The following is a 27,649-nucleotide window of genomic DNA, read 5'->3' as shown; positions in this document are numbered from 1 at the left end:
GGTCTGTTTTAATGTCATGCTTGGTTGACCTAGCAACTGGGTCTGTTTTAATGTCATGCTTGGTTGACCTAGCAACTGGGTCTGTTTTAATGTCATGCTTGGTTGACCTTGCAACTGGGTCTGTTTTAATGTCATGCTTGGTTGACCTAGCAACTGGGTCTGTTTTAATGTCATGCTTGGTTGACCTAGCAACAGGGTTTTTTTTAATGTCATGCTTGGTTGACCTAGCAACTGGGTCTGTTTTAATGTCATGCTTGGTTGACCTAGCAACTGGGTCTGTTTTAATGTCATGCTCGGTTGACCTAGCAACTGGGTCTGTTCTAATGTCATGCTTGGTTGACCTAGCAACTGGGTCTGTTTTAATGTCATGCTTGGTTGACCTAGTAACTGGGTCTGTTTTAATGTCATGCTTGGTTGACCTAGCAACTGGGTCTGTTTTAATGTCATGCTCGGTTGACATAGCAACTGGGTCTGTTTTAATGTCATGCTTGGTTGCCCTAGCAACTGGGTCTGTTTTAATGTCATCCTTACTGTAGGTTATTTTAAGGCGTTTACATACTGTAAACTCAATTTTTCCTTATTAAATTCTTCTATAATATGTAGAGTATTTATTACATGTTATAATAAGGTATACCACTGTATCATAGCCCAACAATGAGACATACGTGGACTTTTAGGAAACTCTATAAGCATCATTGAAGCTACAAAAATGTCAATGTTCAACCTTAACATGTGCTAACCACGCAACAGACCAGATGAACAGGAATTATATTTACTCTCATGGGTGGCTAAAAATAACTATCTGAAAGCCACACCCCTACTAAACTATGCCTACAGTCTTCTGATCTGACCTGCTGGGTCATATCTCAATAACCAAGCAACAATAACCCAACACCCAGCATCCATAACCCAGCAGTTTTTAAAGAAAACAACCCAACTAAGTGACCCAACGCCAGCAACCCAACATTTGGGTCAACCAAACAACCCAGTATTTTTTAGAGTGTGGGGACAGGTGTAGACCCCTTTCAGATCATCCTGATCCCAGCTTTCTTTAATACAGCCCATACAGTAGCTGTGTCCACAGGCAGTAGTCACCGGATCCTTCAGTGGATCCAGACAGACGGAGCAACAGAACAGTTCTAGATTGTCAGCCATTTTAGTGCTTTCACCTGAAGGTTGAGCAACAGGGTGTCAAAAATGACTTTCTGTTTCATGGAACTCTACACCAGAGGACAGGGAGTGGCTTCCTCTTGACTGTGTACTCTGTATCTACAGGTTTTTGGGGGATGGAAGTCAAGCTAAGAAGATGACGTTGCATACAGCTGTGTCCACAGGGAATAGTAACTGGATCCTTTGGTAGATCCAGACAGCAGAGTGGATATTTTAAAAGGGCCTCTGCAATGTCCATACAACAAACTGCACAGCAGAGTATCAGAGATAACTTTAATTTCTTTGAAAGTCTGAGTGGTGGGGGAGGCCTTTTAGATCTGTTTGGAGACGTTAGTCCTGGATGGATGCACTGAGGTATATAGGGATGGAAGCCATAGTGACGTGTAACCAAATATAAGGTTGTGGTAAAACATTACAACGTTTTAAAGGTTCCATAAATGTACAGTGACCTATTCAGAAGCCACAGTGGTGAATGATGAATATGTCAAATCAAAAGTTTTCTTTCATTTTCAGTCATGTAAAATGATCATTAATTGTAAAGAAACATGTGGATGCAGTGGGGTGCAAATACCTCTGTAGAATTAATTAAGCGAGAAATGGCGGTGGAAACGGCTTTATGCACAAATATTGATATAATAACCATCATATTGAAGTAAACTTGGAGTCACACGATGATATGTGGAGTGGTCCTCCCACTACGACTCAGGAAACCATGCAGTTTATTAGGCTACAGATGAAATAAGTTATGCTGAACTTCACAGGGTGGTGAAAGTGCACGGTGATGAACTTGATGCTCCTTTCCAATAAATATCGAGGGTCTTTTTGTCCATAATAATGTCATCATGTAGGCAGCCTGTCCAGAGTGGGCACGTTCACTATATAATGCCCCCAAAACATCTGACAAAACCATCGGTAGAGTTGAAAATGTGATGGAAACCCATTTAACAGAAAGTTTTTAACCGGTTTTTGTATTTTCCCAAAAGTATATTTGTATGTGCATTACATCATCATGCGCAGCCATTTATCCTCAACAAGTCAATTTGATGGAAACATCTCTGCTGGTAAAATTCACGTTTTTATGAAGATTTTACAATATTCACATGAAAATCTGTCGCCAGTCGAATGGAAACAGATTTTCATGCGAATTTTCAAAAATCTGCATAAAAACAATATCCTCATCTATAACTGGGTCTGTTTTAATGTCATGCTTGGTTGACCTAGCAACTGGGTCTGTTCTAATGTCATGCTTGGTTGACCTAGCAACTGGGTCTGTTCTAATGTCATGCTTGGTTGACCTAGCAACTGGGTCTGTTCTAATGTCATGCTTGGTTGACCTAGCAACTGGGTCTGTTTTAATGTTATGCTTGGTTGACCTAGCAACTGGGTCTGTTTTAATGTCACGCTTGGTTGACCTAGCAACTGGGTCTGTTTTAATATCATGCTTGGTTTACCTAGCAACTGGGTCTGTTTTAATGTCATGCTTGGTTGACCTAGCAACTGGGTCTGTGTTAATGTCATGCTTGGTTGACCTAGCAACTGGGTCTGTTCTAATGTCATGCTTGGTTGACCTAGTAACTGGGTCTGTTTTAATGTCATGCTTGGTTGACCTAGCAACTGGGTCTGTTTTAATATCATGCTTGGTTGACCTAGCAACTGGGTCTGTTTTAATGTCATACTTGGTTGACCTAGCAACTGGGTCTGTTTTAATATCATGCTTGGTTGACCTAGCAACTGGGTCTGTTTTAATGTCATACTTGGTTGACCTAGCAACTGGGTCTGTTTTAATGTCATGCTTGGTTGACCTAGTAACTGGGTCTGTTCTAATGTCATGCTTGGTTGACCTAGCAACTGGGTCTGTTTTAATGTCATACTTGGTTGACCTAGCAACTGGGTCTGTTTTAATGTCATGCTTGGTTGACCTTGCAACTGGGTCTGTTTTAATGTCATGCTTGGTTTACCTAGCAACTGGGTCTGTTTTAATGTCATACTTGGTTGACCTAGCAACTGGGTCTGTTTTAATGTCATGCTTGGTTGACCTAGCAACTGGGTCTGTTTTAATGTCATGCTTGGTTGACCTTGCAACTGGGTCTGTTTTAATGTCATGCTTGGTTGTCCTAGCAACTGGGTCTGTTTTAATGTCATGCTTGGTTGACCTAGCAACTGGGTTTGTTTTAATGTCATGCTTGGTTGACCTAGCAACTGGGTCTGTTTTAATGTCATGCTTGGTTGACCTAGCAACTGGGTTTGTTTTAATGTAATGCTTGGTTGACCTAACAACTGGGTCTGTTTTAATGTCATGCTTGGTTGACCTAGCAACTGGGTCTGTTTTAATGTCATGCTTGGTTGTCCTAGCAACTGGGTCTGTTTTAATGTCATGCTTGGTTGCCCTAGCAACTGGGTCTGTTTTAATGTCATCCTTACTGTAGGTTATTTTAAGGCGTTTACATACTGTAAACTCAATTTTTCCTTATTAAATTCTTCTATAATATGTAGAGTATTTATTACATATTATAATAAGGTATCCCACTGTATTATAGCCCAACAATGAGACATACGTGGACTTTTAGGAAACTCTATAAGCATCATTGAAGCTACAAAAATGTCAATGTTCAACCTTAACATGTGCTAACTACGCAACAGACCAGATGAACAGGAATTATATTTACTCTCATGGGTGGCTAAAAATAACTATCTGAAAGCCACACCCCTACTAAACTATGCCTACAGTCTTCTGATCTGACCTGCTGGGTCATATCTCAATAACCAAGCAACAATAACCCAACACCCAGCATCCATAACCCAGCAGTTTTTAAAGAAAACAACCCAACTAAGTGACCCAACGCCTGCAACCCAACATTTGGGTCAACCAAACAACCCAGTATTGTTTAGAGTGTGGGGACAGGTGTAGACACCTTTCAGATCATCCTGATCCCAGCTTTCTTTAATACAGCCCATACAGTAGCTGTGTCCACAGGCAGTAGTCACCGGATCCTTCAGTGGATCCAGACAGACGGAGCAACAGAACAGTTCTAGATTGTCAGCCATTTTAGTGCTTTCACCTGAAGGTTGAGCAACAGGGTGTCAAAAATGACTTTCTGTTTCATGGAACTCTACACCAGAGGACAGGGAGTGGCTTCCTCTTGACTGTGTACTCTGTATCTACAGGTTTTTGGGGGATGGAAGTCAAGCTAAGAAGATGACGTTGCATACAGCTGTGTCCACAGGCAGTAGTGACCGGCTCCTTCACTGGATCCAGACAGACAGAACAACAGAACTGGTCCTGGTCCAGCAGAACTCCCTGCTGAGCCATTTGGACGGTTGTTCACTCTCACACAGACAGACGACACAGAGACTCAGATCAGTTTCGTTTCCACAGAAGTGAGTTTTTGGGAGGGCGAGGACTTTCTGGTTCTGCCAGATAGGTGAGATTAGAGGGAGGGAGGGAGGGAGGGAGGGAGGGAGGGAGGGAGGGAGGGAGGGAGGGAGGGAGGGAGGGAGGGAGGGAGGGAGGGAGGGAGGGAGGGAGGGAGGGAGGGAGGGAGGGAGAGAGAACTGCATTCAACATGGACAGGGAGACAAATATTTTAGTTTCTAGGTTAGGGCCCTTCATTTGGAATAAATCTAACAAATATGAGTTGTTAGAATATATAAAGGGTAACAGTTCCTATGAACTACATATTATAATTACTTTAATAAGCTTCATAATGCCTTATAATACACTTATGTGTTATAGAACTGATTATAAGTGTCTATAATAATTCATAAGTGGTTGTAATGGGGGGGGGGGTTTGATATTGATACAATATACTGTAGTTTAAATGAATACTGTATGTATTGACTGATCATTGAGAATGAGGTAATACTTTACATTGCAGTGTGGTTATTACTGTTAGGCCTAGGGTCAGGGTTAGAGTTACTACATTCAGCAGTAACCCTAACCCTAGCCATATCTAGGACTAAAAAGAGAAGACGTTTTATAATCAGAGTTCTTTGTATCTCTTCTTAGTCAGACAGAAACCCCCCACATCTTATAGGTGGACGGGGTTATGAACATATCCAATGAATTATTTCTGCAACCAGATGAAATGAAAGTGCCTTTCAGCAGGAAAAGCTTCTCTAATAATCCTAACCATTGCTGGGTGTCTTCAGAGACTGAGGTATAGAGACACACTGTCAAGTCAAATCATCTGGCTGTGCTTTCATGTCAAAACATTTATTATTTTCTATTCATAAAATTATATTGTATTATATTCTTTGATAATATATTATATCCATAGGCTCCACTCTGTATAGTGTTAATGATGACTGTTTGTTCTGTACATTGATTGAATGGTTAGGACTATCTCACTGTATTCACTGTTTAAATCACAAGAGACCAGGAGACCTAAAGGAAGCCTTCAGCACTGTATCCCTTCATCCAGTCATAGTAAACAACCTCTGTCTGTCTGTATGTATGTCTGTCTGTCTGTCTGTAAACACAGTCAACTTTTCTGCGGTGGTTGTTGTTGCTATCAGTGCTGCACAGCTATTTTCAGGTCTCTCCAGAGATGGTCGATCGGGTTCAACTCCAGGATCTGGCTGGACCACTCAAGGACATTCAGAGACTTGTCCCGAAGCCACTCCTGCGTCTTGGCTGTGTGCTTAGGGTTGTTGTCTTGTTGGAAGTTGAACCTTCGCCCCAGTCTGAGATCCTGAGCGCTCTGAAGCAGGTTTTCATCAAGGATCTCTCTGTACTTTGCTCTGTTCATTTTTCCCTCGATCCTGGCTATTCTCCCAGTCCGTGCCTCTGAAAAACATCCCCACAGCCTGATGCTGCCACCACCATGCTTCACTATAGGGATGGTGCCATGTTTTCTACAGACGTGACGCTTGGCATTCAGGCCAAAGAGTTCAATCTTGGTTTCATCAGACCAGAGAATCTTCTTTCTCATGGTCTGAGAGTACTTTAGGATCCTTTTGGCAAACTCCAAGCGGGCTGTCATGTGTCTTTTACTGAGGAGTGGCTTCCGTCTGGCCACTCTACCATAAAGGCCTAATTGGTGGAGTGCTGCAGAGGTGGTTGCCCTTCTGGAAGTTTCTCCCATCTCCACAGAGGAACTCTGGAGCTCTGTCAGAGTTACCATCGGGTTCTTGGTCACTTCCCTGACCAAGGCCCTTCTCCCCCGATGCTCAGTTTGGCCGGGCGGCCAGCTCTAGGAAGAGTCTTGGTGGTTACAAACTTCTTCCATTTAAGAATGATGGAGGCCATTGTGATCTTGGGGACCTTCAATGTTGCAGAAATGTTTTGGGACCCTTCCCCAGATCTGTGCCTCAACACAATCCTGTATCAGAGCTCTACGGACAATTCCTTCACCCTCATGGCTTGGTTTTTGCTCTGACATGCACTGTCAACTGTGGGACCTTATATAGACAGCTGTGTGCCTTTACAAATCATGTCCAATCAATTGAATTTACCACAGGTGGAAACTTTTCAAAAATGTTTATAGTATAGTACACTATGCTGTTAAATGTGTTTTAAGACAGTACTAATCAATTCAATCTCATCAGAAATCACTCTCAGGTTCGGTAATCTAGATTATACAGTAATCAGTTTAGATAAATGAATGCATACCAATATTTAACCATGAAAATATTCATTTAAACATAAGACAGGAATTTGATACTCGCAGTAGGCTACGCAAAGTGATATGAAATTCTATCATATTTGCCTAAAACCGTCCTCTCCATTATAGTAGATTCACCATAACTTTAGGAACAATTTTAGAAACATTACTTACCAATATGATGACTTTCTCCAACTAACCTTCTCTCTGAATGTTCTCCCACCTGAGATTCTGGCCTAATGACAAGAGGATTCTATCTTCTTATGACCCCATTATGACATCACTCCAAGACGGCATTCTACTCATCCTCAATGCTTCACTATGTACAACTACAGACTCCCAGTTCATTGTAATGGGACTCTGACAAAGCTGTCATTGCTCACACAGCCGCTACATGACAGAGATGTGTTGTGTTCCAATTAAACCAATGATGCTTTGTTAGTGAGATCATTGATTATACAGTACTGGCCATTGAAGACGTTGTTTTCTTGAATGATCTACTGCAGTGACTAACTAGCACCATAGATTGATCTGCTTTGCAGCAATACATTTTGTGAGAAATGCATTCAATCCCTTTCAACGTCCAAACTTCATGGAATTAACAAAAGCATCATTTTACAATACAGAGAAACTGTTTATGACCTGCTTGACCTCAAACGAGAGTCCCGAGAAATAAGAAAAAAATGACCTCACGCTAGGGAAGATTTACAAACCACCTCCAGGAGAGTCTAAAGACCTACTGCACCCAATGTACTAGTTACTTTTAGCAACGCAGCTGTATTTACAGTACACACACTAGCGTTGCTTTCAAATGTATTCGGTTGCACAACAACAGCCCGTGGGAAGCCAGAAGTTAAATACAATTCCATTTAAACTTAATGTGCCGGTGGGCAGGGCGGTTGGTCATTATGAGAGGGGTAATTTGAGACAAAATATCTAAAGGATAATATTATTGAACAGACTTTACAAACGTGGGTCTGTTGTAGACCCACTTCCTCTCGGCTTGTATGTATTATATGTAATGTAGCATTTAGGCCTGGGATCAAATATGGTATGACTAACCTAAAATAACCATTATAATGTCCTCGGCTACAAATGACCAATAGTGTACATTCAGCAGGCCAATGTTAAGATCTATATATCTTACAGTAACATTGTTATAGCTGTAAGTTGTCATACCAAAATGAAATGATCCTGTCATACTTATGTAATGGCTTCCCTTATAGTGGCCTGATGGGTTGACAAAGAAGACAGTTTGATATGGCAATATAAACCCACATAGGCATCAAGTTGAAGTTAGGGCAGCAGGCAATGTATTTCTATATCCCCTGTGGAGGCTGGCCACTCTCTCCCCCCTTTCTCCTAGCCTGCTGCACCTCATATGACATTTTGGAAGGATTTAACCTATTTGAAAAAAGTTGAAAGGCAACGTGGATCTACTGTGGTGTAGTTCTTCCCAGCATTGCAACCAAATCAGATTTGTATTACATATTGCCTGGAGTGATTTAAAAAGGAAAGAAAGCTCTAATCTTTACCCAAATGGTCTCAAATTATAGGCCTGATCACCCTGGACCAATGCCTGTTGGTAATTTCAGTAGAACCAAGCAACTCAAGTAGCTATTCAACCTCAAAACTACCTGGTTTTGCTATACATTCAAAACAGCAGTATAATGTGAAATTTTTTGTGGGCATTTAAAAATGACAGAAAATCTTTTCCAAAATGGTCTCAAATGAGCTGTACTCTCAGGCCCATGGGAGAAAGGGTTTTACTAGGCAGGAGTGTAGAACAAGATGCATGGAGCTCCAGAGGTCACAAGGTCAATGTGGGCCTGCATGGATGTCAGCAGGGCATGAGGGAGAAGGCCCAAGTGAATAGGTGTGTCTGTGTGAGTGTGTGTGTGAGTGATGTATGTTGTTAAGCTATGGAATTAATTGTACAGCATTGGATTGGTGTTGGCATGGGGTAGAGGGAGTTTACATATACCAGTCATTTCCTTTTAAATCCATGAAGGGAAGTGGACAAGTTCACACTTAGAAAGGAGATAATAGTTCCACACCTCATGTGTCCTGATAACTACAGGAATGGAACCATATTGAGGTGGGCTGCTTTCTATACGGTTTGATGGGAGAGAGAGAGACAGAGACAGAGACAGAGACAGAGAGAGAGAGAGAGAGAGAGAGAGAGAGAGAGAGAGAGAGAGAGAGAGAGAGAGAGAGAGAGAGAGAGAGAGAGAGAGAGAGAGAGAGAGAGAGAGAGAGAGAGAGAGAGAGAGAAGACAGAGACAGAGACAGAGACAGAGACAGAGACAGAGACAGAGACGAGAGAGAGACAGAGAGAGAGAGAGAGAGAGAGAGAGAGAGAGAGAGAGAGAGAGAGAGAGAGAGAGAGAGAGAGAGAGAGAGAGAGAGAGAGACAGAGAGAGAGAGAGAGAGAGAGAGAGAGAGAGAGAGAGAGAGAGAGAGAGAGAGAGAGAGAGAGAGAGAGAGAGAGAGAGAGAGAGAGAGAGAGAGCGAGAGAGCGAGAGAGAGAGAGAGAGAGAGAGAGAGAGAGAGAGAGACAGAGACAGAGACAGAGACAGAGACAGAGAGAGAGAGAGAGAGAGAGAGAGAGAGAGAGAGAGAGAGAGAGAGAGAGAGAGAGAGAGAGAGAGAGAGAGAGAGAGGACATCAGGTAAAGTTCTGGAGATGAGGGAATATGTGTGCAGAAAGAAACCCTCCAGTTTGGTTAACCCCAGTTAGGACCAGTATGGACTATCAATACAAGTGACCATTTAGAATGTGACCCAGTTCAATGGGTCTTAACAGAACTGGGGGATGTCAGCCATGAAGTTGTCTAAACACAACTGGAATATAATTTGTTTGTGATTCATTGTTAATGGATTTTCCATTAGGAACACAGGGGGAAAACCTAACACAACAACACACATAACACACAACCAATAAAAACAAAGGGGGAGGAAACCACTAAAGTCATTACCATATTGTCATTTTCTAACGACAGGGAGAAAACATGTAAAATCTAGAAGACTACTTTAGATCTGGTCAGAAGAAGCCTAGTGCACTACGTAGGGAACAGGGAGAGATTTGGGACAGAGACAGTAACTCCTGTATGGAAATCTTCATTCTAATGACAGTGAGCAAATCTCCACCCTATTCCCTATGTAGTGCACTACTTTAGATCTGGTCAGAAGTAGCCTAGTGCACTACGTAGGGAACAGGGTGTCATTTGGGCCAGAGTCAGTAACTCCCCTGGGTATGAATTGTCTCTCTATCTTATCTGTCTTCTATATGATGTTCTCCTCTCCTCCTCTCTTCTCTCCTCTATTCACTCTATTCTATCATCCACACCACATGCCAGCTTCAACACAATCCATTTACAAGTTAAAGACACACCTTGGAATAAATAGCAAAGGAAAACTACTACTAGATGGATTTTTTATTTCCCATCACCATGAATCATATTTAATAACTGAACAGTAGCAGACCTAACTTCATCTGTTCCTGACTCTGGGTAGTGGATTAAAAAGACCATCAATCTCCAATGATATTAAAGTACAATTCTGAACATTACTGATGTACTGAGTGGCAAGTCAAGATATCTGCTGTTTTTATTGTTGGGTTAATAGCACCACCTGCTGGACAGGTTTAATATTGCTTGACTGAGCAGTACGGGAGAATAAAAGATGCCAAACTTAGGGTCGGTTTCACGGACATCTCCATTAAACATGCTTTTTAGTCTAGGACTAGGCTTCATCTGTGTCCGGGAAACCGGCCCATATAGTTCAGTTAGCAAGTAAGTAACACTACCTGTTCCATGATACTGAGGAAAATTACATTGAGACAGAGAACCAATTGAGAAAACATTTCAATGGTTCTGAATGACAACCAACATACATTAACAGCATACATCATGATTAATGTAAATGTTCCCAATTAAAACATTGCATTTGATAAAAAATACGTTATTACGTTTTAATTCAATTCTGAAGATTAAATCAGTCAGACAAAAATAATTGTACAGAAAAACAGCATTTTTATCTGCGGACCATCACCACCAGCATGACTAGTATCTATGTGGACCCTACTACAGTTTAACCAGCTCAGCTATAGACTACACCAGCATGACTAGTATCTATGTGGACCCTACTACAGTTTAACCAGCTCAGCTATAGACTACACCAGCATGACTAGTATCTATGTGGACCCTACTACAGTTTAACCAGCTCAGCTATAGACTACACCAGCATGACTAGTATCTATGTGGACCCTACTACAGTTTAACCAGCTCAGCTATAGACTACACCAGCATGACTAGTATCTATGTGGACCCTACTACAGTTTAACCAGCTCAGCTATAGACTACACCAGCATGACTAGTATCTATGTGGACCCTACTACAGTTTAACCAGCTCAGCTATAGACTACACCAGCATGACTAGTATCTATGTGGACCCTACTACAGTTTAACCAGCTCAGCTATAGACTACACTAGCATGACTAGTATCTATGTGGACCCTACTACAGTTTAACCAGCTCAGCTATAGACTACACCAGCCTGACTAGTATCTATGTGGACCCTACTACAGTTTAACCAGCTCAGCTATAGACTACACCAGCATGACTAGTATCTATTTGGACCCTACTACAGTTTAACCAGCTCAGCTATAGACTACACCAGCATGACTAGTATCTATTTGGACCCTACTACAGTTTAACCAGCTCAGCTATAGACTACACCAGCATGACTAGTATCTATGTGGACCCTACTACAGTTTAACCAGCTCAGCTATAGACTACACCAGCATGACTAGTATCTATGTGGACCCTACTACAGTTTAACCAGCTCAGCTATAGACTACACCAGCATGACTAGTATCTATGTGGACCCTACTACAGTTTAACCAGCTCAGCTATAGACTACACCAGCATGACTAGTATCTATGTGGACCCTACTACAGTTTAACCAGCTCAGCAGTACCATAGAGATTAAACCCAGGATAGAGGGGCTGAGTGAATGTGGTCTGGACTCTGTGGAGGAGGGTCATTGTGTCAGAGACACTGTAGAAGGACAGAGTACCTGCCTTGTGATCCAGGTACACTCCTACTCTGGAGGACTGAGGGCCTGATACTTTAGTCCCAACATTATTGTGTCTGAACAAATAACCACCACTAGAGCACTCTAACCTCCAGGACTTGTTATTGTATCCAAATGCACCACCTGTCCCTGTTCTGCTGATGTCTTTATATGAGACTGCTGTAACAACACACTCCCCCACTCCACTCCACCTCCCAGTAACAGCGTCCAGACAGACCCTCTCTACACAGAACCATCAAGTTGATTGTGAATCTGTCTGGATGAACAGGATATGGTTGGACTTGGTCTGTATAGGTCACCTTTCTGTTCCCTTTAGACAGAGAGAGGCGTGTGTGTGCTGTGTTTGGGTCCAGTGTGAGCTGACAGGAATCTGGGAGAAGAGCAGAGCAGAGACCAATGAGGGGAGTTAGAACAATAAGTGAAGTCAGATACTGTATCTACCCTGTCTTTGATTAGAGCACAGCAGAGATCAAATCAGAGAAATATGAGGAGTCAGATAGATACCCAGTCTTTGATTAGATCTACTATTGCTATATACTTCTAGAGGGATTGTTAGGAGTGTCAGTAAAAAGAGACTGTTAGTTACTTCAGAATAAAGAGACTCACATTGTAAGAACTGTTCTCTGGTCTTGGGCTCTGGAGGCAGTACAACATCCACTATATTCACTACAGACACACAAACACATTCACAGAGAGAGGGAAGGTTATCATCATACCATATTCCACATGTATATGACTAGTAGGGAACTTTCAATGGTCTAAAGTTGATGTTCTTATTATTTTCAACACACCTGTAGTGGAGATCTTGGTCCATTCTCCTTTAAGGACGTCTTCTAGTTTCTCTCTCAGTTCAGACACAGTCTTACTCACATCTCCAAAGTACTGAAGAGGACGGACAACGATGCTGGGTAAGTCTGAAGATACACTGGTACCGGAGAGAGACTGATAACTCTGGGGGGAGAGAGAGAGAGGGAGAGAGAGAGAGAGCGAGAGAGAGCGAGAGAGAGAGAGAGAGAGAGAACAGAACCAAATGATTGAGAGTTTTAATTTCATATCACATGTAACGGGACAGTTTAGTTACCTGGAGGAAATGGATGTGATCCTCTGTGTGTGAGAGCTGCTCCAGCTCAGTGCTTCTCTTCCTCAGCTCAGCTATCTCCTGCTCCAGTTGCTCCAGGAGTCCTTCAGCTTGACTCACTTGAGCCTTCTCTTGGGCTCTGATCAGCTCCTTCACCTCAGAGCGCCTTCTCTCAATGGAGCGGATCAGCTCAGTAAAGATCTTATCACTGTCCTCCACTGCTGCCTGTGCAGAGTGCTGTTAAGAGAGAGAGAGAGAGAGAGAGAGAGAGAGAGAAAGAGAGAGAGACTGACTTGTCTTACTTTAATGAGCAATCCTCATTACACTAACACCCCCACCCCCACTCCTAAAAACACATTGCGTGACACCACAACCTCCAAAAAATCACATTATCCAGTATCCAACACCACAGTACAATACACCATCCAGCACCACATTCCAACCGTCCATCCAACCCCTCCTCTCCAGCCGTACAGACAGCCCCCCTGAGCCCCCATACCTCCTGAAACATCTCCACACTGTTGATCATTTTGTACAACTCAAACTCAACCCTAAGGCGTCAACAGTAATGGCATTACCCTGGCAACACGGAAAAAAACATGATGAACAGTCTGTCATTGCAGAAAACGGACACCCTCCCCAACTCCCAGGTCAACCCGAGCCAACCAGCTATTGGTGTCCAGGGCTCCATGTAATACCCTCCACTGGACGACCCCTGACCTTTCCAGCACTGGGAGCTTATAGAGCCCCCTCCACCTATACCCTGCCATGCTCTCAGCCCCCACAACCCCCTGCCACTGATGCCCCTTCACTCCCACTAAGCTCAGAGTGTTAAAAGTCAGTAAGTCCTCCAGACTCTCCTGCCAGTCCCCAGTCTCTGCTGTCCCTTGCAGTGGTGGAAACGGTGGTGGCCCCTCCTCAGGCTGCTCCAGCCCTCAGTACTGCAGCATAGAAATCAGAGACCCCTGCTGTATTGAGTCTCTCCGGCCGCATGATGAAGAGCTGCTGATCCAGCCCCAAACCACCAGCCCTCCTCAACAGAGCACATGCTGGTTCCCTCCAGCCCACCTCCGTACGGTACAGTAGCCTCTGTGCTGCTGAGTCAGAACGCTGCCACCCTGACCAGAAAAAATTCACTAACTTGCGCTGCAGGTCCACAAGCAGACCACCGGGGGCGTTGAGAATGGCCAATTTAAGCCATAGAGAGGATGCCACCAAGTTGTTGATGATCAGCACCCTCCCTCTATATGCCACTTGGGAGATGAGCCACCTCCACTTCGTCAGCCTCGACACCACCTACTGAGCCCTCCCCACACCTTGACCATACATGAAGCTCCAGCATACGACCGCGACATTACGTGGTCCTCTGTAGCTCATCTGGTAGAGCACGGCGCTTGTAACGCCAGGGTAGTGGGTTCGATCCCCGGGACCACCCATACACAAAAATGTATGCACGCATGACTGTAAGTCGCTTTGGATAAAAGCGTCTGCTAAATGGCATATTATTTATATTTATTTATTTAACATTTGAACACAGGCCACAAAATTCTCCCCACAACCAAAACAACACATTGAACAGATATTCATGGTCCACCCTATCAAAGGCTTTCTCCTGATTATGAACAGATTGTCTGTGTTTGAGTGTCCTGGTACACGTACGTTTGGTCCTTGTGTACAATAGAGTCCAGATGGGACTTCAGTCTGTTAACGAGGACTTTGGTAAAGACCTTATAGTCCAAACAGAGCAATGCCACAGGCCTCCAGTTCTTTATGTCGCTCAAATCCCTATTTTGGGCAGGAGAGTCAAAGCCTCCCGTCTACAGCTTAGCTGACAGCTCCCCCCACCCCGACGCACTCACACAACACACGTCCTGTAAAATAATTCCCCAGAACTTTTTATAAAAATCCACAGGCAGACCGTCTGAGAGACAGCAGCTGAGAGTTTGTGAAAGGCCAGGGAAATGTCTATTTGATTTATCTGTGACAGAGAGAGTTTGGAAAGGTCTGTGAGCAGAACCTGAGAAAACCCAGGATAATAATAATAATAATAATATGCCATTTAGCAGACGCTTTTATCCAAAGCGACTTACAGTCATGTGCATACATTTTTACATATGGGTGGTCCCGGGGATCGAACCCACTACCCTGGCATTACAAGCGCCATGCTCTACCAATTGAGCTACAGAGGACCAAAGAGTTCTGCCCTCTATAAATCAGAGTACAACTCCACAGCCTCATCTCCCCACAACAGAAGTTACCCACCCATCAGGCTCCCCTCCTCTCCCCACAACAGAAGTTACCCACCCATCAGGCTCCCCTCATCTCCCCCACAACAGAAGTTACCCACCCATCAGGCTCCCTCATCTCCCCCACAACAGAAGTTACCCACCCATCAGGCTCCCTCATCTCCCCCACAACAGAAGTTACCCACCCATCAGGCTCCCCTCATCTCCCCACAACAGAAGTTACCCACCCATCAGGCTCCCTCATCTCCCCCACAACAGAAGTTACCCGCCCATCAGGCTCCCTCATCTCCCCCACAACAGAAGTTACCCACCCATCAGGCTCCCTCATCTCCCCCACAACAGAAGTTACCCACCCATCAGGCTCCCTCATCTCCCCCACAACAGAAGTTACCTCGCCCATCAGGCTCCCTCATATCCCCCACAACAGAAGTTACCCACCCATCAGGCTCCCTCATCTCTCCACAACAGAAGTTACCCACCCATCAGGCTCCCTCATCTCCCCACAACAGAAGTTACCCGCCCATCAGACAAACGTAAAACAAGGGATTTTCTTGGTTTCCCCACTCTGTTTTTCCAACCCCTCTGGTGAAACAGAGAACTGAGCCCTGTACTATAAAGTCTGAAAACGAGACGCCTTGTCCTCTGCTCCCGCAGACTCACCTCCCCCCTCTTCCTCTTCCTCCTCCTCCATTGGCACGGTACCGTCCTCCTCCTCCCCAGTCTCTGCCCCCCTGCACTTCCCCCCTGATCAGAGCCTCTTCCCCAATGACAGGCAATATTTCCTGGGATGAGCCCACCAAGCCTTCGCCCACCGGAGTCTCTGTTACTACAGAAACCTGCCTCAGCTCATGTAGCCCAGCTGCAACCCTCCCCACCACCGCTTTCTCCACGGCCTCGCACCACCACTTGGCCCTGCTCTACTCTCCCTCCCTCCTGGTACCACCACCACTTGGCCATGCACTACTACCGTGTAGCTTAGCATGGGCCTTCAAACGCCAGGGTTGTGGGTTCGTTTCCCATGGCGGGACAGTATGAAAATGTATGCACTCACTAACTGTAAGTCGCTCTGGATAAGAGCATCTGCTAAATGACTAAAATGTAAAAATGTATTCTCCTCCCTCCTGGTACCACCACCACTTGACCCTGCTCTACTCTCCTCCTTCCTGGTACCACCACCACTTGACCTGCTCTCTCCTTCTGGTACCACCACACTTGACCCTGCTCTACTCTCCTCCTTCCTGGTACCACCACCACTTGACCCTGCACTCTCTCCTCTACTCTCCTCCTTCCTGGTACCACCACCACTTGACCCTGCTCTACTCTCCTCCCCCTCCTGGTACCACCACCACTTGACCCTGCTCTACTCTCCTCCCTCCTGGTACCACCACCACTTGACAACTTTCATGTTTTGAAATTATACTTCATTACTATAATGATTATCAATACGCCTGAACATTAATTCAGTCACCTCTGGTCGACAAAAACGTATTTTCCTAGTACATTAATTGTAAAATTCATCAACCAGCATCGAGCACTCTGCCTTCTCAGGCAAGCGAGGGGCATGTTGAGGTAAATATGCTAACCGCCAAGGTTGCATTATGTCATTTATTGGTGGGCTGGAAGATGCAGTGTTTTTTCTTTTCTATTCAGAGGCTATTTACTCCCAATATGAGATAATTTTATATAGAAGGTTTTTATAATGCATGTTTACTAGGGTTGAGGTTAGCGCATCTGAGTAGGGATTATTTGGGTTCAATACCTGTCCTACCTATCAATCATATTGCTGCTTGTAGCCTATAACTGATGATCCCCACACTAGAAACACCCAAAACTATCTGTGCTACCAAACCCTGTGTTCCACCCCCTCCCCTGTGTAACCTTGAGGTTTGTTAAGAAACAAACACTTGTCTACGAAAAGAGACATGTTTTAACGGATTCCGCTTGGCACCCAGCCGAGAGCACACGGAAACCACTTGCAAATTTACCAAAACTAACCAACTACTTGCGGTCTGTTCGGAAGCAATAAACGGAGGCAGATTAGCCACCACAACTCTTATCGAAAGAGGCGACATCTGCACCAACACACCCCTCACAAAACCACTCAAGACAAACCTTTTTCATTAACACAACCACCGCCTTGTTCATTCTGGATGCAGAGTCCAGATGTTCCGCTCCAACCTGTTCGCCGACCATGAGCAAAACTTCCTCCACACCTTTCTCCGGAACGGACCCGAAGCGACAGCGTTTCTTCTCCACTCGGTTGAGGCCATCACGCCGCCCTAACAAACTACCCCTACTCCCCCTCAACTCTAAACGATAAACAGTGGAAACCAATAAACAAACCCTCCACCATGAGAAAACACATTCATAAAATACGCAAGAACCAAAAGAAAAAAGAATAGTAGCCCTCCTCACGAACCACAAATCTCTCACACAACCAACTTCTTCTTCTATGATATAATGTCGGTCCACAAACCAACGTTAAAGGTGCATGCCGCCACCTACTGTGCTGGAGTGTGTGGTCAATCACGGTTTCCAACATTTCTAAATCCTCCTACCTAACTCAGTACTTCTGAGAAAATAAAGAAGAGCCCTACTAACTTCTAATAGACCCTCCCCCATCCCCAAAATCCCTTCCAACCCCCCCAACCCCGTCCAACCTCAATGACCCTACACTTCAATCTTTCCCTCTCTTCAACATACTTACAACAATATAACAACACATGCTCCACCGTTTCATCGACCGTACCTTCCAGACACAAACCATTCCCTGCTTGCCAACCAGATGTAATGACGAATCAAAGCACAATGTCCTAAGCACAATTGAGTAAACACCACCTCTTCCTTCCTAATCTGACTTTTGAATCTTGGTCCATCGACCTTTCTGTAAAACTGTAAACTATTCATATAAATGCCGGCCCTTGTGCTCAGAGTACCATCTCTTCTGCCACACATCTATCAAAATGTCTCTGATCTTACATTTGGCCTCACCTCTACCCAGTGGAACATTAATATCAATTATATCTCGTTTCAAAGCTCTTTTAGCTAACTGGTCTACAATTTCATTCCCTTCCACACCCGAATGTGCTGGGACCCAGCAGAATCTCACTACTAAACCCATTCTCTCAATTCTCCATAATAACATTAATACCTCCAATAGCAGGTAACTCCTATTAGATTTACCAGATGATAAACTATTCAATACAGACAGAGAATCTGAGAATACTATAATTCTAACAGGTTGTACGTCCTCCACCCACTGGAGGGCAACTATTATCACCAACAGTTCAACTGAGTATACTGACAGTTCATCTGTTAGTCTTCTACATATCTGCACATCAAATTCAGGAACGTAAACGCCTGCTCCTGTGCGCCTACTATCTGGGTCCTTGGATCCGTCTGTGAAAAGCATTAAAAAAGCATAAAAACTTTTACCAATGTAATTGTCAACCAGTTTCACTATATCACTGACTTCTGACCAATCTTTCCTTTTCTCTACCAAGGTTAGATCAACAACAGGGTCTGGGAGTAACCATGGAGGAACATCCCCTATCACCACAGAAGGGCCAACCTCCAACTCCCTCAAACCAATCTCATCAGCAAGCTTTCCAACTGTCCAACCAAAACCACTGCCTTGTCTACTAGTATATTCCCAACAGTCATCTAGAACAGTAGCAGTGGGATGCTCAACCTCACAGCCTTTCAACCCAATAAGATAATGACCATTTTTTTACGCTGTATATCCAAAGGCATCTCTCCTGCCTCCACCAGTAAGGCACATACAGATGTTGATTTAAATGCACCAATACATATCCTTAAAGCTATATACTGGATTCTGTCCAGCTTCTGAAGCCAAGTCTTTACCGCTGTTCCATAAACTGTACACCAGTAATCAATTGGCGTCCTGATCAGAGCTCTATAAATATCCATCAACAATTGTCTGTCAGCACCCTATTCATAACCAGAGACCCACACAACCAACTACCATGAAAGTTAATGAATGAGAGAGACAGAGACATTGTTACAACACTGTACATAGCCATAATATAATGGTTCTTCTTCTTTGGAGTTTAACGGTGGTTGGCATCCAATATGTTGCATTACCGCCCCCAACTGGACTATAATATAAATCTATTTTACTTTGTGACACAAAATGGGAAAAGGGGAAATTATAATAATACAGAAAAAACACCCTTCCAACTAACCTATACTCATTAAATACCCACTACCCCATTCCACTACTTTGACCCTATCTGCTCCTGCACCATGCCAACGGCCTGGGAGGACAGGAAACCACAACTCAACACACCCTGTAACTCTTCTGAAGTCTAATCTTGTATGCCCAAATACTTCTCTGCAGCTGCCACCACAACATATTTTTTCTTTGATTTACGTTCCATTTCTGCGGTATAGTTGATAACCATTGCTATGAACTCTAAGAAGCTAACTTTACTAAAGCATATATCACTCGTTGGCCTATCCCTCTGTGCTGGCACAGATCTACTACTCACAGGGATCCTCTCAGGATCTCTCACCCTTGACCCATCCTCCTCTACTTCCTTCACTGTCTCAGCATACGACACCTTCTGCACTACTCTGACTCTAGCCACCTCAACCTGCCTCTCTCGCACCGGACACTTCCGATCCCCAGCAACATGGGCATCCCAACAGTTGACACACACAACTTTATCCACCAAAACTACCCAATCCTCTATCCCATGCCCTCCTGCACACTTCCCACATCTTGGAATCTCCCTCCTACAAACTGCTGCAACATTACCATAAACGTTGCACCTGAATCAGCACAGTGGATTCGCCACAAAAGCTCTAACAGGATAACTGATATATCCTACCATGACTTTCTCTGTTAAAGACTCATAACTCAAAAAGGACTGACTCCTCTGTTTCACCACGTCACCACCGGGTCTGTGTTGCACCAAACGGCGGGAATCACAAACACCAGCAGTCTTCATCCTTAATTTCTCCACCTCTACACTTAACGCTACCCCAGAAATCACTCCTTTCAATGGTGCCCTGTTCCAAAGAGCAAAGCAAGAAACAGATCTTGACCCAAGTTGCGTGACACGGAGCGCCCACTCCCTCTGGTCAGAAGAAACACCAACAAATATCCCAAGTCCACTACAGGTTACCTTCACTGATTCAACTGCACCCAACTCCTTTCCCACCCACCCTGAAACCACAAATGGATCCACCAAAAGGTATGGATCCACTTTCTCCTACAATGTAACTCCTACTGCACCAGATTCTTCTTTATCATGTCCATTGATGCCAGGCTCTGGTTCTGAGCTCTTCACCACACCTTATACCTCACTTAACTCTCCCTCATTCATTTCCATTTCACCTCCAGAACTCAGTCTGGCGAATGGCTCACTCTGTTTGCGCTTGAGTTATAACATTTGAAATGTCTCTATTCCTTTGGAACTTTTTTGAGTGTAATGTTTACTGTTCATTTCTGATTGTTTATTTCACTTTTGTTTATTATCTATTTCACTTGCTTTGGCAATGTAAACATATGTTTCCCATGCCAATAAAGCCATTTGAATTGAGAGAGAGAGCGAGAGAGAGAGAGAGAGAGAGAGAGAGAGACAGAGTGGTCATGGTTACTCATGGTTGTATGTGATGAGGGCTCCACGTTAAGTATAGGGGACATCAGTCAATGCCAATGTCCTCTTGGTGTAACGGTCAAGCTGTTGCTTTCTCCCGCAGTAGACCTGGGTTCATATCCCGCCGGTTACATTAAGCAGTATATTCTCTGAAAAGAGTCCAGACAGCCTGTTCCCAACAGTGAGGTCAGTGGGATTGGAGAGAGTCCCTTCCTCTCTCTCTCTCTCTCTCTCTCTCTCTCTCTCTCTCTCTCTCTCTCTCTCTTCCCTCCTCTCTCTCTCCTCTCTCTCCTCTCTCTCTCTCTCTCTCTCTCTCTCTCTCTCTCTCTCTCTCTCTCTCTCTCTCTCTCTCTCTCTCTCTCTCTCTCTCTCTCTCTCTCTCTCTCTCTCTCTCTCTCTCTCTCTCTCTCTCTCTCTCTCTCTCTCTCTCTCTCTGACTGGAGGAGAGAAGTGAAATGGTGTGTCTCCTCTGGTCAACAATACTCACCTTGAGAGACTCCACAGCCTGTTGGAGCTCCTTCAGCTCCTTCTCTCTCTGCTGGACCTTCTGCTGACTCATCCCCAGCTGCCTCTGTGGAGAATCACTCTTCAATGAGCTATCAAGCTTTATTTGTCCACTAGATCAATAGTATAGTAATGTGACATAGGGCACATAGAGAGGAAGGTCTAAAATCTTGAGGAAGCTCCTTTACCATATGACATTTTCTATGTTGCTATGTTAATGATTATAGTTTTATACGTACATGTATCAAGGGGTTGAGACTGAACTTTGAACTCCTAAAAGGGCATTCGGAACGACAATAGTGTTTGACTTCCAGAAAATTGTGATACATTTGGAGCAAACTCAATATACTCAAGGTTTGTGTTCATATTTGTTCTGCCGTGGATCGATTTCATTTGAATGATCTCATATTCAAACAGCCTTAGTTCCTACTGTATGTTTAATTATTTGTTTATCAGACAGTCACAAACAAGTAGTTCTGGTCTTACCTGTTTCTCAGTCCTCTCTGCTGCAGCTGACACTGTATCATGGCCTTTATGTTCATCCATTGTACACAGATAACAGATACACTGCTGATCGGTACGACAGAAAACCTCCAGCAATTTGTCATGATGAGAGCAGATCTTCTCCTGTAGTTGTGCGGTGGCTTTGACCAGCTTGTGCTTCTTGAAACCAGGAAATTCATAGTGAGGTTGGAGGTGAGTCTCACAGTAAGAGGCCAGACACGCCAGACAGGACATGAGGGCTTTCTGCTTTCTGGTCCCAGTGCAGAAATCACACGCCACATCTCCAGGTCCAGCATAGCACAGGGCAGGAGGGGGAGCAGCCTGAGTCCTGTCTTCTTCAGTTTCTCCACCACTCTCAGCCAACATGTTATTTTTCCTCAGATTAGGCCTTGGAGTGAAGGTCTCTCTGCACTGAGGACAGCTATAGACCCCTTTCAGATCATCCTGATCCCAGCTTCCCTCAATACAGCTCCATACAGTAGCTGTGTCCACAGGCAGTAGTCACCGGATCCTTCAGTAGATCCAGACAGATGGAGCAACAGAACAGTTCCTGATTCTCTGCCATTTTGGTGCTCTCTCCCGTAGGTTAAGCAATGGCAGTGTCAAAGATTACTTTCTGTTCAGTGTCAAAGATTACTTTCTGTTTCATGGAACTCTACACCAGAGGACAGGAAGTGGCTTCCTCTTGACTGTGAACTCTGTATGTAGAGGGGGTGTGGTTTATTTGATGAGGAAGCGTGACAGAGTGTTGGGTAGTAGGCAGAGATGGTTAGTATTTATGTTACATGTATTTGAAATACGTATTTTAATTACTTCTGAATATTTTGTCATTAGAATTACACTGGGCTGAACTACACTCCAATGCATTTTGTATTTTTTATTTTCCAAATAAATACTAAATACTTTTCTACACCATTTATCATAGCGGTTCACCTGTTGTGGGCCCCCTTTCACCCTGCATTGGTATCAGAAGTCTGATAGCACTATGGTGTGATAAGAACGTCTGTTAAATTAACTAATATAAATGTATATGAAAATGTTGATAAATACTTTGTTGAGGGAAAATGTACTTGATATGATTGTAATATTTTGTTGTCTCACCAAGCTGTCTTAAGATGAAGGCACTAATTAAAAGTCACCCTGGATAGAGTGTCTGCAATGACTAAAATGTAAATGTCGATGTAAAAATGAATAATTGCAAAGCAACTGCTGAGTATTATTCTAAAGAGCTCCACCCCCTAAACAAGGCCAATATAATACCCAGTGTGCTTTACAGTTAATTTGTAGGTTCATTTTCACATATACATTTACATTTGAGTCATTTAGCTTATCCAGAGTGACTTGCTCAACTAAGGTAGATAGCAAAATACAGTTCTATTAAAAATAAATGTTTCACAAATCACTTTGAAAAGGCAAAATAAAATACCTATCTCTCCTCAGAGCATAATTACTGGGCAATCACTTACAAACTCAAGAGATCAGGGTGTTGTTTCAGTTCTCGGAACAGGGTTCTGAGAACTGACACATCTCAGTTTTCAACCCTAATGCTGAGCTGTTGTGACTTCTATCTCAACAACAGGATGCTGCCCCTCACCCAGAAGCTGTTTTGGCACTCCGCCTAGAACAGTTGGTTTAGACAGAGGATCAACAACAGGATGCTGCCCCTCAGCCAGAAGCTGTTTTGGCACTCCGCCTAGAACAGTTGGTTTAGACAGAGGATCAACAACAGGATGCTGCGCCTCACCCAGAAGCTGTTTTGGCACTCCGCCAGAAACAGTTGGTTTAGACAGAGGACCAGAAAGAGGAACTTGTAAACACACTGTTCTAATGAAGTTTTACTGGCAGAATGTTTTCTTCCTTATATCTTCTTCACACAATAACTTACGTTTAGTACCTTTAAGACTAACTGTATGTCATCTTACTTAATGACCTTGTACCTAAGTCAATTTCTGTCACCACAAATGTTATCCACAAGTTCCTCTGACTGGGGAAGTAAATATAGGGCTTCATTGACAACATCCTGAAGTATCCCTTTAAGTCAAAACTATAACTGAAATGTCTTTGGCCACCATACCAATCAAAACTACATCAAAAGAGTTCATCAAGAGGTCCATAGTCTTTGAGATAGTGGCTGGGTTGGAGACCCCACCAGCCGCATGGTGGCTCACCAAACGGGCATAGAGAGTTGACTGCAGCAAGGTGTACTGCTTAACTAGGATGTGGGCCCCTAATTGGAGAGTGGCTTTAGGGTGGGAGTACGCTTCAACAGCAGGCATTCCTTCAACATGTTACAGAAGATAATGTGGGAGACAGAGATGGGCAATGTCTGTTAATACGTATTTGAAATACATATTTCAATGACTTTTGACTATTTTGTCATTTGTATTGCACTGGCCTGAACTACAATCCTATGTATTTGGAACAAGATACTTTTGAGACCTGTAATTTGTAAAAACATTTTGTTGTTGTAAAATACAACACATTTTTCTATCCATTCTTTATGGGGTTGGACATTTTGTGTTCCCCTTTTCATCCTGCATTGGTATCAGAAGTCTGATGTCACTATGGTTTGATAAAGTGACTAGTAAATGACAAAAATGTGTACTCTGTATGGAGGGTGTGGTTTCTTTGATAACGAATGTACACAGATTTTTTGGTAGTCGGCAAAGATAGTTTGTATTTATGTTACATGCATTTGAAATACATATAATTACTTCTGAGTATTTAGTCATTTGAATTATGCTGGGATGAACTACACTCCAATGTATTTTGAAAATACTAAATACTTTTCTATACCATTTTTTAAATAGCGATTCACATCTTGTAGCCCCACTTTCACCCTGCATTGGTATCAGAAGTCTGATAGCACTAAGGTGTGATAAGAGCGTCTGCTAAATGAACTACATATACATGTAAAAAAGAACACTTGAAAAATATGCTGGGTATTAAAATAATGAGCTCTGCACCCAAAAGAAGGCCAATAAAATACCCAGTGTGCTTTGCAATTGTTCATTTTTACATTGTCATTTTAGTCATTTAGCAGAGACTCATATCCAGAGAGACTTACCATCAGTACATTCAACTAAGGTAGATGAACAATCTCATATCACAGTCATAGAAAGTTAAAAAGCTGTTTTCTTCCGTCACTGAGAATGTTGTTGTAGTGAAGGTGTATACTAGCAAATGTATTTACCTCGTATGTATTTGTATTTTATCTAATACAACTACAAAAGTATTTTTGTATTTTAGTTTGATACATTAGTCTTTACAGTATCTGGTATTTTTAACAAGATCCATTTTTGATGTACAGTATATTTTGCCCATCTCTGTGTTGATATATCGTCTCTCCAGTGACTAGCCGATTTGGTTATGGCTACCTAGATTCATGTGGAGATCACAACATCCTTCTCCCCCCGACAGAGTCATCAGGTCACACACACGACACACACACACAGACACACACACACACAGACAGAGACACACACACGCACAGACACACACAGACACATACACGACACACACACACACACACAGACACACACACACACACAGACACAGACACACACAGACACACACACGGGCAGACAGACAGACAAACAGACAAACAGACACACACACACACACAGACAGAGACACACACACGCACAGACACACACAGACACAGACACATACACGACACACACACACAGACACACACACACGCACAGACACACACAGACACATACAGACACACACACACACAGACACACACACACACAGACACAGACACACACAAACCACCATCCACATCAATGAGCCAGTCAATGTTAATGTCTCTCTCTCTCTCCCTCTCTCTCTCTCTCTGTTTCTCTCCCTGTCCCCTCCCTCCTCTCCTCTCAGTGCTGGGTCATGCGTGCGGCCCAGTCTGTCCTGGTAGCGGGCCTGTCTGAGGTCCACAGGAAGGGCTATCCTCTGACGGAGCAGGCCCTGTCAGGGAAGGTGCTCCAGGTGTCCTTCATGGCCTGCTTCCAGCTGGCTCCCACAGTACATCCTACTGGGGCTGGCTGAGCACGTATTTCTGACACACCTATTGCTGCTACACTGTTCGTACACAGAGACAAACTGGGTTTGAGATTTCGAATGTCAATGGACACCATATGTAGTTAGGATGAAGTTAGAATGTGGAGTGTTGGAACCAACTGCCAACACGGAGGATAGTATTCTGAACTCTGGAAGCTAGGGTTAGGATGCCCCCTACTGGTGTATTAGAGACAGACAAGAGACGTTTGAAACAAATGAATGCTTCTTTCTCTTCCCAGTCTTCCTCTCTTCTCTGTTCCAGGCTCTGTGATCTCCTTCCACCTGACACCCAGTCATATCAGATGCATCTCCCTGCACTTCCTCCCCCTGTCCTACAGAGGGAGCTGTTTCCTGGGAGCCCTCATCATCCAGCTGGTCTACCTACTCTCTGGAGGTAAAGGCTTCACTAACAGATGCATCATCGTAACCATAGAAACTGAAGAGGAACATACATTCATGTTGGAATGGTTGATGGGGTTCTGTCTGCATTATGGTGATTCAGTCCTATGGCCACTGATAGTACTGTTCTCCTGTCCAACTACAGGTACCTTCTACCCAAACACACTGCATGAAGGGAATCTGGAGCATTTCTTCTTCTTCTTAGCCATGTTGATGACCATAAACACTCGGGTGTTCTGGTGGATATCTTCCAGGTCCAGTATGACAACCTCTCATGTATCAATATAGTCACTGTAGATGAGACAGAGGACATGAGGAGGAGAGGAAGCCATTAGAGTTCTTTCAGTCTTGGACTTCAAGATTTTCAGTCAAACAAATTTGAGAATTTCCTTGACCCCTTCAGGTGACCTGAACAAAGTATTAATATAGTCTGTGCAGATGATACAGATGACAATATTGAGACAGGTGACAGTATTGAGACAGGCGACAGTATTGAGACAGCTGACAGTATTGAGACAGCTGACAGTATTGAGACAGCTGACAGTACTGAGACAGGTGACAGTATTGAGACAGGTGACAGTATTGAGACAGGTGACAGTATTGAGACAGGTGACAGTTTTGAGACAGGTGACAGTATTGAGACAGGTGACAGTATTGAGGCAGGTGACAGTATTGAGACAGGTGACAGTATTGAGACAGGTGACAGTATTGAGACAGGTGACAGTATTGAGACAGGCGACAGTATTGAGACAGGTGACAGTATTGAGACAGGTGACAGTACTGAGACAGGTGACAGTATTGAGACAGGCGACAGTATTGAGACAGGTGACAGTATTGAGACAGGTGACAGTACTGAGACAGGTGACAGTATTGAGACAGGTGACAGTATTGAGACAGGTGACAGTATTGAGGCAGGTGACAGTATTGAGACAGGTGACAGTATTGTGGCAGGTGACAGTATTGAGACAGATCCACCCTAGCAGTCTCTCCTCCCCTGTGTCCCAGGAACCTAGACCTGAGTGTGGTGCAGAGTAGAGGAGTAGGAAGCAGCCTTCTGGCAGAGAAACTCCTGCAGTACAAGACCTGCCTGTGATTCTACGACACCATGGAACGCTCCTCCACAACAGTCTCCATAGAAACAGTGTTGTGACCTCTACACTACCTTAGTCCCCTGTAGCGCTGGACTTCCACTTGGTTGATTTATGTATGGACTGTGTATTCTTTTTCATTGACAGTCAGTTTAAACAGTTTAGATGGTCATAGACTTCAACCTTTGTGTTCCTTCCTGCTCCAATATAATGTGTGGGTGTATTATGTGTCGTCTATTTGTCTAAATGGATATACTGCTACATAGATGACTGGAAATA

General features: G+C 43.8%; 1 pseudogene; it reads left to right on the top strand.

Annotated features, from left to right (window-relative positions):
- Nucleotides 1–27,375, top strand: part of LOC121540080 — a 76,529-nt pseudogene extending 49,154 nt beyond the window's left edge.
- Nucleotides 27,376–27,649: the final 274 nt, after the last annotated feature.

The sequence above is a fragment of the Coregonus clupeaformis genome, unplaced genomic scaffold, assembly GCF_020615455.1.
Source record: "Coregonus clupeaformis isolate EN_2021a unplaced genomic scaffold, ASM2061545v1 scaf1057, whole genome shotgun sequence".
In the NCBI taxonomy this organism is placed as follows: Eukaryota; Metazoa; Chordata; class Actinopteri; order Salmoniformes; family Salmonidae; genus Coregonus; species Coregonus clupeaformis.
Note: the sequence above shows the minus strand (reverse complement) of the source record. Positions and strands in the feature narration are given on the sequence as shown.